The sequence below is a fragment of the Littorina saxatilis genome, linkage group LG16 (genome assembly GCF_037325665.1).
Source record: "Littorina saxatilis isolate snail1 linkage group LG16, US_GU_Lsax_2.0, whole genome shotgun sequence".
Lineage (NCBI taxonomy): Eukaryota > Metazoa > Mollusca > Gastropoda > Littorinimorpha > Littorinidae > Littorina > Littorina saxatilis.
In genome coordinates this window covers 40,499,289-40,511,456 of record NC_090260.1, presented here as the reverse complement: position 1 = coordinate 40,511,456, position 12,168 = coordinate 40,499,289, and the positions used below count along the sequence as shown (strand labels likewise).

At 40.7% G+C, this 12,168-nt stretch overlaps 1 long non-coding RNA gene across 1 annotated transcript in view; it reads left to right on the top strand.

Moving 5' to 3' along the window:
- The first annotated feature begins 9,133 nt into the window (after positions 1-9,133).
- LOC138951059 (uncharacterized) overlaps positions 9,134-12,168 on the top strand; it is a 3,397-nt gene continuing 362 nt past the window's right edge. The window contains exons 1-3 of the long non-coding RNA XR_011450963.1: positions 9,134-9,287; positions 10,076-10,166; positions 11,177-12,168. The exon at positions 11,177-12,168 is cut by the window's right edge and continues 362 nt beyond it. This is a non-coding gene — a long non-coding RNA (uncharacterized lncRNA). The remainder of the gene's footprint in view (positions 9,288-10,075; positions 10,167-11,176) is intronic.

The window sequence follows — 12,168 nt, the reverse complement described above, 5'->3', positions numbered from 1 at the left end:
CTTTCGTTGCAAAAAACATGAGCCAGGAGCACTCAGTGTGCTTTCAACTAGATCTGGTCTAGTTGCCTAATACACCAGTTACAATCAGTCGCTGCTCTGTAAAACAAGAAAAGCAAATGCTTGATACAACCCCCCTCCAATAGAAGACTGTCTCCCTTTTAAGACCCTGTCTTCTCAGCATTGTTGGTCATCATCTCTGTAAGCTTACCCCCATTTTAAGACCCTGTCTTCTCAGCATTGTTGGTCATCATCTCTGTAAGCTTACCCCCATTTTAAGACCCTGTCTTCTCAGCATTGTTGGTCATCATCTCTGTAAGCTTACCCCCATTTTAAGACCCTGTCTTCTCAGCATTGTTGGTCATCATCTCTGTAAGCTTACCCCCATTTTAAGACCCTGTCTTCTCAGCATTGTTGGTCATCATCTCTGTAAGCTTACCCCCATTTTAAGACTGTCTTCTCAGCATTGTTGGTCATCATCTCTGTAAGCTTACCCCCATTTTAAGACCCTGTCTTCTCAGCATTGTTGGTCATCATCTCTGTAAGCTTACCCCCATTTTAAGACTCTGTCTTCTCAGCGTTGTTGGTCATCATCTCTGTAAGCTTACCCCCATTTTAAGACCCTGTCTTCTCAGCATTGTTGGTCATCATCTCTGTAAGCTTACCCCCATTTTAAGACCCTGTCTTCTCAGCATTGTTGGTCATCATCTCTGTAAGCTTACCCCCATTTTAAGACTCTGTCTTCTCAGCATTGTTGGTCATCATCTCTGTAAGCTTACCCCCATTTTAAGACCCTGTCTTCTCAGCATTGTTGGTCATCATCTCTGTAAGCTTACCCCCATTTTAAGACTCTGTCTTCTCAGCATTGTTGGTCATCATCTCTGTAAGCTTACCCCCATTTTAAGACCCTGTCTTCTCAGCATTGTTGGTCATCATCTCTGTAAGCTTACCCCCATTTTAAGACTCTGTCTTCTCAGCAGTCAACCATCATAAAGTGTTGGGAGTGACCATCGATAACAACCTGTCATGGTCACACCACATCGAACAACTTTCTAAAGTCATGTCCAAGAAAGTATATCTCTTATCTAGAATCAAGCACTTCCTGAATTTGGAAGCCAGGAAGTTATTCTTTAATGCCCATATTCAATCTGTTATTGATTACGCATCAACCTTATGGGATTCGGCAAGTGATAATTCACTAAAACCTATAATTAGATTACACAAACGAGCGTTGAAAGTAGTCTTATTAAAGAAAACAACCCTGAATGAATTAGACTATATAAACTTAGGCATTCTCCCTCTGAAGGCAAGACTTGGCTATAATAAATGTACCCTTATGAGCAAAATTATCACTGGATGTGTACCTGAAACTTTACGTACAAAATTTACCATGAGGAATTCACGTCAATTTATGAGATTAAACACTCCTGTTCCTCGGATTGACCTGTTTAAGTCCAGTTTAGTGTATTCAGGTAGCAGTCTCTGGAACTCTCTTCCAACATTCCTGAGGCAAACTACCAGCACTGATAGTTTTAAAAGCAGATATTTGTCTTATGTAATGAAGTCAAAGTAAAGAATATTTGTCTTAAATGGTATTCAATTTTTGTATTAAACATGCCCCTCTCCTCTTTATTGGTATAATGTACACAAACCCTTTTCGAATGAAGGGACTAACAAACAAACCACTAGCACTACATGTATTTGGATGTGTGATGATCTTAGCAATGTCTTGCTTGTTGATTGATTTTCTTTAAAATGTAATGTATGGATTAGAACATGATGTTGAGAAAGTGCAAGCTGCACTATACCACTTAATTCACATCAATCAACTCGCAATTTACCTAAATGCAATGCATTTTGTGTACATATGTATAATGTGTTTTCATTTTAGTTATCTGTTAAAATGTAGAATTTTAGTTTTCTATTTTCTATTTTTTTATCTTGTATTTTTATTTGATTTTTGTAGCTAGTCCCTCTTTAGGGCGAGGGCTGGATGTAAAAAAGCAGACCACTGCTTAATCTACTACCCTCGTTAAATAAAGAATTGTCATTGTCATTGTCATTGTCATCATCTCTGTAAGCTAACCCCCATTTTAAGACTCTGTCTTCTCAGCATTGTTGGTCATCATCTCTGTAAGCTTACCCCCATTTTAAGACCCTGTCTTCTCAGCATTGTTGGTTATCATCTCTGTAAGCTTACCCCCATTTTAAGACCCTGTCTTCTCAGCATTGTTGGTCATCATCTCTGTAAGCTTACCCCCATTTTAAAACCCTGTCTTCTCAGCATTGTTGGTCATCATCTCTGTAAGCTTACCCCCATTTTAAGACCCTGTCTTCTCAGCATTGTTGGTCATCATCTCTGTAAGCTTACCCCCATTTTAAGACTGTCTTCTCAGCATTGTTGGTCATCATCTCTGTAAGCTTACCCCCATTTTAAGACTCTGTCTTCTCAGCATTGTTGGTCATCATCTCTGTAAGCTTACCCCCATTTTAAGACCCTGTCTTCTCAGCATTGTTGGTCATCATCTCTGTAAGCTTACCCCCATTTTAAGACCCTGTCTTCTCAGCATTGTTGGTCATCATCTCTGTAAGCTTACCCCCATTTTAAGATTGTTGGTCATCATCTCTGTAAGCTTACCCCCATTTTAAGACTCTGTCTTCTCAGCATTGTTGGTCATCGTCTCTGTAAGCTTACCCCCATTTTAAGACTCTTTTCTTTTTCAGATCTGATTTTTCTCGGATTCGTCAGGTTCTAAAAGGAAGGTTCCAGTGTACACCAGTGTACAATACTTGCTGTTCTACCCAGTGTACACCAGTGTACAATACTTGCTGTTCTACCCTCGTCACATGCTGTCCAAGATAATGTTGTTTTCACATTAATTGCCCCAAACTTGATCCTATAATGAGACCTGACTTATCAAATCATTAAGTTATTCAATCTAAAGAATATCCCAGAAACAAACTTGCCCCACCCTCAAACCCTTCCCCACCACCATCACTGACCTCATTCTCAACAACCTCCAAATATTCAGATAAAAAAATAACAACATAAAATCAAAGATAATTTGTTTGGACCCAGTTGCATCCCAGTTGACAGGATGGATATTGGGCTGGTCAAGATACACAATCTGTACTCAGAAACTTATTTCTGACACAATGTTATTTACTTACAACGACACAAGACAAAAGCAGTCACTGTGACAGTCATTATTTATGCATTACAGTAAGCTATAAACAAACAATCCATATAGTAACAGGTCGCTGTGACAGTCATTATGTATGCATTGCAAAAAGCTATACACAATCAATCCAAATAGTAACCAGTCACTATGGTATTTGCAATCATTATGTATGCATTACAAACAGTTATAAACAGTCAATTCAAAAACTAACAGGTCAACGTGACAGTCATTATGTATGTTAGACGGGCACAGTGGCCACGTGACAGTCATGATGTATGTTAGACGGGCACAGTGGCCACGTGACAGTCATTATGTATGTTAGACGGGCACAGTGGCCACGTGACAGTCATGATGTATGTTAGACGGGCACAGTGACCTAGTGGATAAGACATCGGCCTCCTAATCCGAAGGCCGTGAGTTCAAATCCCGGCCGCGATCGCCTGGTGGGTTAAGGATGGAGATTTGTCCGATCTCCCAGGTCAACTTATGTGCAGAGCTGCTAAAGCCGTATCTCTCTCCCTGTGTACACGCAAGCACAAGACCAAGTACGCACGCAAAAGATCCTGTACTCCATGTCAGAGTTCGGTGGGTCATAGAAACACAAAAATACCCAGCATGCTTCCCCCAAAAGCGGCGTATGGCTGCCTGAATGGCGGGGTAAAAACTGTCATACACGTTAAACCCCACTCGTGCGAAAACATTCGTGAACGTGGGAGTTTCAGCCCATGAACGACGAAAAAGAAGAAGATTATGTATGCATTACAGACAGCTATAAACGGTCAATCCAAATAGTAACCAGTCACAGTGACAGTCATTATGTATGTATTACAAACAGCTATAAACTGTCCACCAAAATAGCTATTCTCTAGATACTTAAAACACCAGAAAGAACCAGTCAATGTGCTGTACACTGTGAAATACAGTAGAAAGAACCAGTCAATGTGCTGTACACTGTGAAATACAGTAGAAAGAACCAGTCAATGTGCTGTAAACTGTGAAATACAGTAGTCATTATCTGGATGTGGTAAAGCAACAGTAGCCACTGTGCTATTACCTAGAAGGCAAACAGATGAACAGTCATCATTGAACGCTCAAACAAAAAAATAGTCACTTGGCTATCAACAGTGAATTTAAAGAACCACTATTTTTGTTGCATAAAACAACAGACAAAAACTGTGACTGTTATAAGAACTATCAGTCAAATAGTCACGTTCTGCTAGCAACACCCACCACAGCGGAAACAGTCACTGTAGTACAAATTATCAGTCAAATAGTCACGTTCTGCTAGCAACACCCACCACAGCGGAAACAGTCACTGTAGTACAAATTATCAGTCAAATAGTCACGTTCTACTAGCAAAACCCACCAGAGCGGAAACAGTCACTGTAGTACAAATTATCAGTCAAATAGTCACGTTCTACTAGCAAAACCCACCAGAGCGGAAACAGTCACTGTAGTACAAATTATCAGTCAAATAGTCACGTTCTACTAGCAAAACCCACCAGAGCGGTAACAGTCACTGTGGTACAAATTATCAGTCAAATAGTCACGTTCTGCTAGCAACACCCACCACAGCGGAAACAGTCACTGTAGTACAAATTATCAGTCAAATAGTCACGTTCTACTAGCAAAACCCACCAGAGCGGAAACAGTCACTGTAGTACAACTTATCAGTCAAATAGTCACGTTCTACTAGCAAAACCCACCAGAGCGGAAACAGTCACTGTAGTACAAATTATCAGTCAAATAGTCACGTTCTACTAGCAAAACCCACCAGAGCGGTAACAGTCACTGTGGTACAAATTATCAGTCAAATAGTCACGTTCTGCTAGCAACACCCACCACAGCGGAAACAGTCACTGTAGTACAAATTATCAGTCAAATAGTCTCGTTCTGCTAGCAACACCCACCAGAGCGGAAACAGTCACTGTAGTACAAATTATCAGTCAAATAGTCACGTTCTACTAGCAAAACCCACCAGAGCGGAAACAGTCACTGTAGTACAAATTATCAGTCAAATAGTCACGTTCTACTAGCAAAACCCACCAGAGCGGTAACAGTCACTGTGGTACAAATTATCAGTCAAATAGTCACGTTCTGCTAGCAACACCCACCACAGCGGAAACAGTCACTGTAGTACAAATTATCAGTCAAATAGTCTCGTTCTGCTAGCAACACCCACCAGAGCGGAAACAGTCACTGTAGTACAAACTATCAGTCAAATAGTCACGTTCTGCTAGCAAAACCCACCAGAGCGGAAAACAGTCACTGTAGTTCAAATTATCAGTCAAATAGTCACGTTCTACTAGCAAAACCCACCAGAGCGGAAACAGTCACTGTGGTACAAATTATCAGTCAAATAGTCACGTTCTACTAGCAAAACCCACCAGAGCGGAAACTGTCACTGTAGTACAAATTATCAGTCAAATAGTCACGTTCTACTAGCAAAACCCACCAGAGCGGAAACAGTCACTGTAGTACAAATTATCAGTCAAAATAGTCACGTTCTACTAGCAAAACCCACCAGAGCGGAAACAGTCACTGTAGTTCAAATTATCAGTCAAAATAGTCACGTTCTACTAGCAAAACCCACCAGAGCGGAAACAGTCACTGTAGTTCAAATTATCAGTCAAATAGTCACGTTCTACTAGCAACAGTAGCCACTGTGCTATTACCTAGCGGAAACAGTCACTGTGGTACAAATTATCAGTCAAATAGTCACGTTCTACTAGCAAAACCCACCAGAGCGGAAACAGTCACTGTAGTTCAAATTATCAGTCAAATAGTCACGTTCTACTAGCAAAACCCACCAGAGCGGAAACAGTCACTGTAGTACAAATTATCAGTCAAAATAGTCACGTTCTACTAGCAAAACCCACCAGAGCGGAAACAGTCACTGCAGTTCAAATTATCAGTCAAAATAGTCACTTTATACTTGCATAAAGCACCAGTGGAAAACAGTCATTGCCATAAAGTAAACACTATTTGTCAAAATAGTCACCTTGTACTTGCATGAGCCAACAGAGAGAAACAGTCACTGCAGTAAACACAGGCAACAGGAAGTCGTTCTCTCTTTGCATACCAGGCGATAACAGCAGCCAGACCCCATCACAAACAGCTACTCCACATCTCACGGGTGTGAGGTCTACTGACGTACCAAACACGAGCTACTATACTATATATATATATATATAGCTCACGCTTTGGCAGGGAGACAACTCCGTCAATGCAGAGCAGTTGCCTGTGACAAGGGGGATGACTGTGTCACTCTATCACACAAAACAGTCAATCACAAATGTCAAAAGGAGCAACTAATCAAAACAGTCAAGCACAACAGTCAGAAGCAGTCGTTACTCCATAAACAGTTATTTAACATAGTCACAAACAGTTATTATTCTATACAAGTTAGTAAAAACAAAAAGCCACAAGCAGTCAAAATTGTACAAACAGGCAATCAAAAAAGTCAAAAGCAGTCATTACTCTACAAACTGTCAATTAAAATGGTCACCAGCAGTCATTACTGTATAAACAGGCAATCAAAAAGTCACAAGTCATTATTCAATAAACTGACATTCAATATATATGTCATTTTCCGGCTTCATCAAGCACCTGTCAAACTGTCAATCAAAGCAGTCAGTGTGTATAGTCAACTAAAACACCAGACATAAACAGCCACTATGAAACAAACGTTCCATTAAAGTATTATTCCATGGGTGAAAATCATTACCACAAAAGAAGAAGAAGAAGAAGAAGAAGAAGAAGAAGAAGAAGAAGAAGAAGAAGAAGAAGAAGAAGAAGAAGAAGAAAACAGTCACCGTTCTTAAAACTGGTTGGATTGTCACATCTTGTGGTGTATAAAATGCCCGCCACAAGCAGTTGTTCTGCTGGGTCAGGTTCCTGTGAAAACAGTTATTGTTCTGTCGCTTAAAATGACGAGCACAGTCATTATTGGTTTTAATTAACGCACTGCGGCTCAGAAGGTGGTGCGTTTTCTTTCTTTGATAACTCACTGAGTTGTGTGCACAACAGAACAACTCACAGTGATGTACATAGCGATGTCCAGGTAGTCACTGTTTACATGTCACTCATCAGAACTGTGAAACACACCACAACTGTGAAACACAACAGAACAACTCACAGTGATGTACATAGCGATGGCCAGGTAGTCACTGTTTACATGTCACTCATCAGAACTGTGAAACACACCACAACTGTGAAACACAACAGAACAACTCACAGTGTTGTACATAGCGATGTCCAGGTAGTCACTTTTTACATGTCACTCATCACAACTGTGAAACACACCACAACTGTGAAACACAACAGAACAACTCGCAGTGATGTACATAGCGATGGCCAGGTAGTCACTGTTTACATGTCACTCATCACAACTGTGAAACACACCACAACTGTGAAACACAACAGAACAACTCGCAGTGATGTACATAGCGATGTCCAGGTAGTCACTTTTTACATGTCACTCATCAGAACTGTGAAACACACCACAACTGTGAAACACAACAGAACAACTCACAGTGATGTACATAGCGATGGCCAGGTAGTCACTTTTTACATGTCACTCATCAGAACTGTGAAACACACCACAACTGTGGAACACAACAGAACAACTCACAGTGTTGTGGCAATGTCCGTGTGGTCACTCTTCACATGTCACTAACACTCAATGTCAATTTGAAGCGACCAGTACATTTTGAAAGGTTCCTAAAAAAGTTGTTTTTGCTTTTTTGTTCAATAGTTGTGTTTTCGAATAGACCCTATCGGTATTCCAAGCTCTCGTAATCTCTCGCAAACTTCAGAGCAAAGCAAAGCATGCGGTACAGCGATCTCGTGCGAGCTGCAGAAGCCAAGGTTCGAAGTTCTCGCGATGTTCAAAGCGTAACAAAGAGCGTGTCTCGCGAGAGTTGCACTCAGATACCGAAAAGGTATATTGCTCTATCGTTCACCACATGCTGTGTACGTGTATAACGCCATGGCAAAGAATTCTTGCATGTTCCGCACTTTGATGAAACCACCACCACCACCCCATCCCCCCCCCCCCCCCCCCCTTCACATGTTGATATCTATCCGTCTCAGTATGAGTCACTGTCACGGAATGGAAACAATGAGTACAGATATACCGTAGAGTGCGTGGTGAACTCTGCAAAAGAAAGTGGTGAAGCCAAACACTGTACATAAAGAAGACGTGGAACTTGCGAAGAAAATGCGAAAAAGTGTTTGTGGGTTATCGTCCCTAGTCACATGCTGACGGCGAAAACAAAATGGCGGATCGCGTAGGTACCGATCGCGTGCGAGGTGGTGGTAAATTGTGCTCGGCTTTTTGTTGCAAGAACGCCCGTTACAAACAGAGCTGCTTCGGGAAAACTTTCCACAAGTTCCCTAAAGAAGAAAAAAGGTGGGTTGTGCAGTGATTATTTCATCAGGTTTACCTTCTTCAGAATGAGAATGCAATGGCTCGAGTCAACTCACTCAGATAAGCCAACTGTCTCTGGGCATTTTTGTCTGCTATGATACTACAGTATTTATAGAACTAATATGCAAATGAAATATTACAAACATAGCATGGATCGGTTCATCCTGAGATTTCTGTACTAGCTGTACTATGTACGCGTGTGTCTGCGTGTGTACCTGTGTGTGCATGTGTACACTGTACTTACGACTGTGAGTGTGAGTCAGCAGTCAGTACAAAACAACAGTTTACACTTGATGACAAACTACCCGTGGGCATATTTGCCGAAATCTTTATCAAACCGTGCTTACGGGAAAATTACAGTACAAAGGTACATCACTCATCCGTTTTGCGTTCAGGCAGAGCGTTAGATTTAGACTGAAGATCTGATTTATTTTTTGTCTTTCCTTTTTGCTTAGTTTAACAATAACATTGTTGTTTTTATTGTCAAACTAGGTGCAGAATATGGATGCAATTCACAAGGCGAGAGGACTTTGAAAAGCTGCAGCCAGCTGATGTTCAAGGTCTCAAGCTTTGTACTGATCACTTTGAGGCCAACCAGTAAAACAATCCTGCAGAGAGGATCACTTGTGTGGAATGCTGTCCCGACATTGTTTGCAGTGCCCAATCCACCACCGAAGGTTATTTATTTATTGGTTTTAGGTTTTTGCAAACCAATGAAGCACACTATTAAATGCAGGTTGAGTAATGACAAGTTTGAGGCTGATGTAAGAATTGAAAAAAAAACAGCATTGTTCCCATCAAATAATGCCTGTTTGCATTTAGCGCAAAAAAATGATAAGGCCAACCAAAAAAAGTTACTTATTTTGGATCGACGTCTTGATTATGATGATATGATGAACTTATTTTGCCAAAAAACAGCCCCAAATGGCAAAAAAAGTATAGGGTCGGCGTCAACAACAAAAAAGTTGTATGTTTCTGGTCACCTGACCCTACCTATGTTTTCCCGACGACCCTAGACTTTTATTTTGCATTTTCAAAAATAAAAGGGGTATTCAAAAATCAATTGTTTTCCTGTTTTTCAACAAAATAAGTTAAAAAGATGGTTTAAAAAAAAAAGTTTAGAAAAAAAATCTCCACCTTTAGTCATGTTAGGCCACAAAAAAAGTCTGTTTAAGGTAACATAGGCCCTCCAAAAATAGCGTCGGTAGGTCGGCTTTTTATTTTTGTATTTTAGCCATCTGAATATTTTAATTTCATTTTTTAATGCCCCAAAAAAGTCTAGGGCCGGTGGGAAAAAAATAGGGTCGGTCCGGATACTGTAAACAGATTATTTTTTGTTTTGCCTTACGAGAAACATACACTTTTTTGTGTGGCCTAAGACCAATGCCATGAAATTGGGAGAATTGTTTCATTGTGACTGGGTGTTGGTTGTGAGTTTGTCAGTTAAAGAGCTGTGCATTTGCAGGTTGCTAGTGGGAGGAAGCCACCATCGCAAAGGGTAGCTACAAATGAAGCCAGCACCGACCTGTCGCCTGATGCACAAATTGTTCAACCAGGTAAGAGATTTTTAACCATGAAGAACACCCTGACATCAAAAAATTTTTAAACCCATCCATTACATAGTTGATAATTGCTGTATAGGGTGACGGGCGCTGTGGCGGGGTGGTAAGACGTCGGTCTATTAACTCGGAAGGTCGAGGGTTCGAATCCCGGTCGCGGCCGCCTGGTGGGTTAAGTGTGGAGATGTTTCCGATCTCCCAGGTCAACTTATGTGAAGACCTGCTAGTGACTTATCCCCCTTCATGTGTACACGCAAGCACAAGACCAAGTACGCACGAAAAAGATCCTGTAATCTATGTCAGAGTTCGGTGGGTTTTAGAAACACAAAAATACCCCGCACGCTTCCTCCGAAAGCGGCGTATGGCTGCCTAAATGGCGGGGTAAAAACGATCATACACGTAAAATTCCACTTGTGCAAAAAAAATGAGTGCACGTGGGAGTTTCAGCCCACGAGCGCAGAAGAAGAAGAAGAAGAAGAAGAAGCTGTATAGGGCGGATGCATGGATGGATGAAATTGTACCTGTAGTTCCAACACGTAAAGATGGGAAACATATCCTGTTAGAGGCATGGTGTAACAAGAAACAATTAAGTGGCTCTATTCCCATCTCCCCCCCCCCCCCCCCCCCTTTCCCCGTCGCGATATAAGCTTCGTGGTTGAAAACGACGTTAAACACCAAATAAAGAAAGAAAGAAAGAGGCATGGTGTGTGAGGAGTTTACCTGGTACTGTTGTCCTAATCAATCAATCAATCAATCAATCAATATGAAGCTTATATAGCGCGTATTCCGTGGGTACAGTTCTAATGGCCTCACCCATTCAGTACCAAACAAGGTCAATTCCATCATTGTTCCACATCGTATCCATAGTTGCTAATACACTTCATTTCTGGCCTGCCTTCCTACGCTATTGTTTATTTTCATTTTGTGATTTAATTACACGTGTTTTAATTTCTTCCAGGTTGTAACTTGTTATGGTTATGTTATTTTATGTGTGTTTTCTTTTTTAGATGACATTCAGGCGATCCTGGAGGACATAGGATGTAAAGCATCAAAGTCGTCATCTTCCCATCCCCTCGTGAAGCGGAACTTTGGCAGAAGGTCAACAAACTGAGGAGCAAGGTTTTCCGATTAGAAAAGAAAACGATGGAACCCCGTGTAAAACGAGCGAGTAAATTAGCCAAGCCTCCCAAGAAAGACTTTGTAGTAGAACAGTTGTCTCTTATATTATCAGGCGAGGCGAGCTATTTTGCCATTTATGCCTGTTACATATTTACCGGTTATCTGCTGCTGTGTCCAATCCTGGCAGAGACGGGAACGCATGTTACCAAGGAGCTGAAGGAGAGTCAATGAGATGAGAGAATGTGATTAACAATTGCCAACTCTCTCCGTACAAAGAGGGTCCAAAATTGTATAAAAAAAATAGATGGTAGGCAATTCAAAATTAAAAAAAGGACTCTCGGAGCATGGACTTAATGAGTCAAAAATTAAAGAAGGCTCTATGAGCCGAAGTACATGTTTTGTCTATTGTCTTTTTTTATTTTGAATTCCCTACCATCTATATTTTGATACAATTTTGGACCCTCCCTGGTGTGTTGTTTCTGATGTACCTTTTAGTCTGTTTACAGTAACATAGGCACACAAAAAGAGGGTCGGTAGGTCGGCTTTTCTTAAAAAAAATTTATAACCATCTTTTTAAATTATTTTGCAAAAAAACAGGAACAAAATTGATTTTTTTTTCTTTTTCTTTTTTTCCAAATGCCAAAAAAAAAGTCTAGGGTTGGTCTAGAAAAATAGGGTTGGTCGGGATACCGTAAACAGGCTATTTTGCTTTGTTTTGCCTAAGCAAAGACTAACAAACTTTCTTTAGGGTCTGACATTGTATATACTATACAATTTTTGGGGTATTAACTAAATACATGTATACAGTTTTCGATTCCTTTTATACTTTTTCACAAATTAGCCCCCCCCCCCCCCCCCCCCCCTTTTTTTTTTTTTTAGT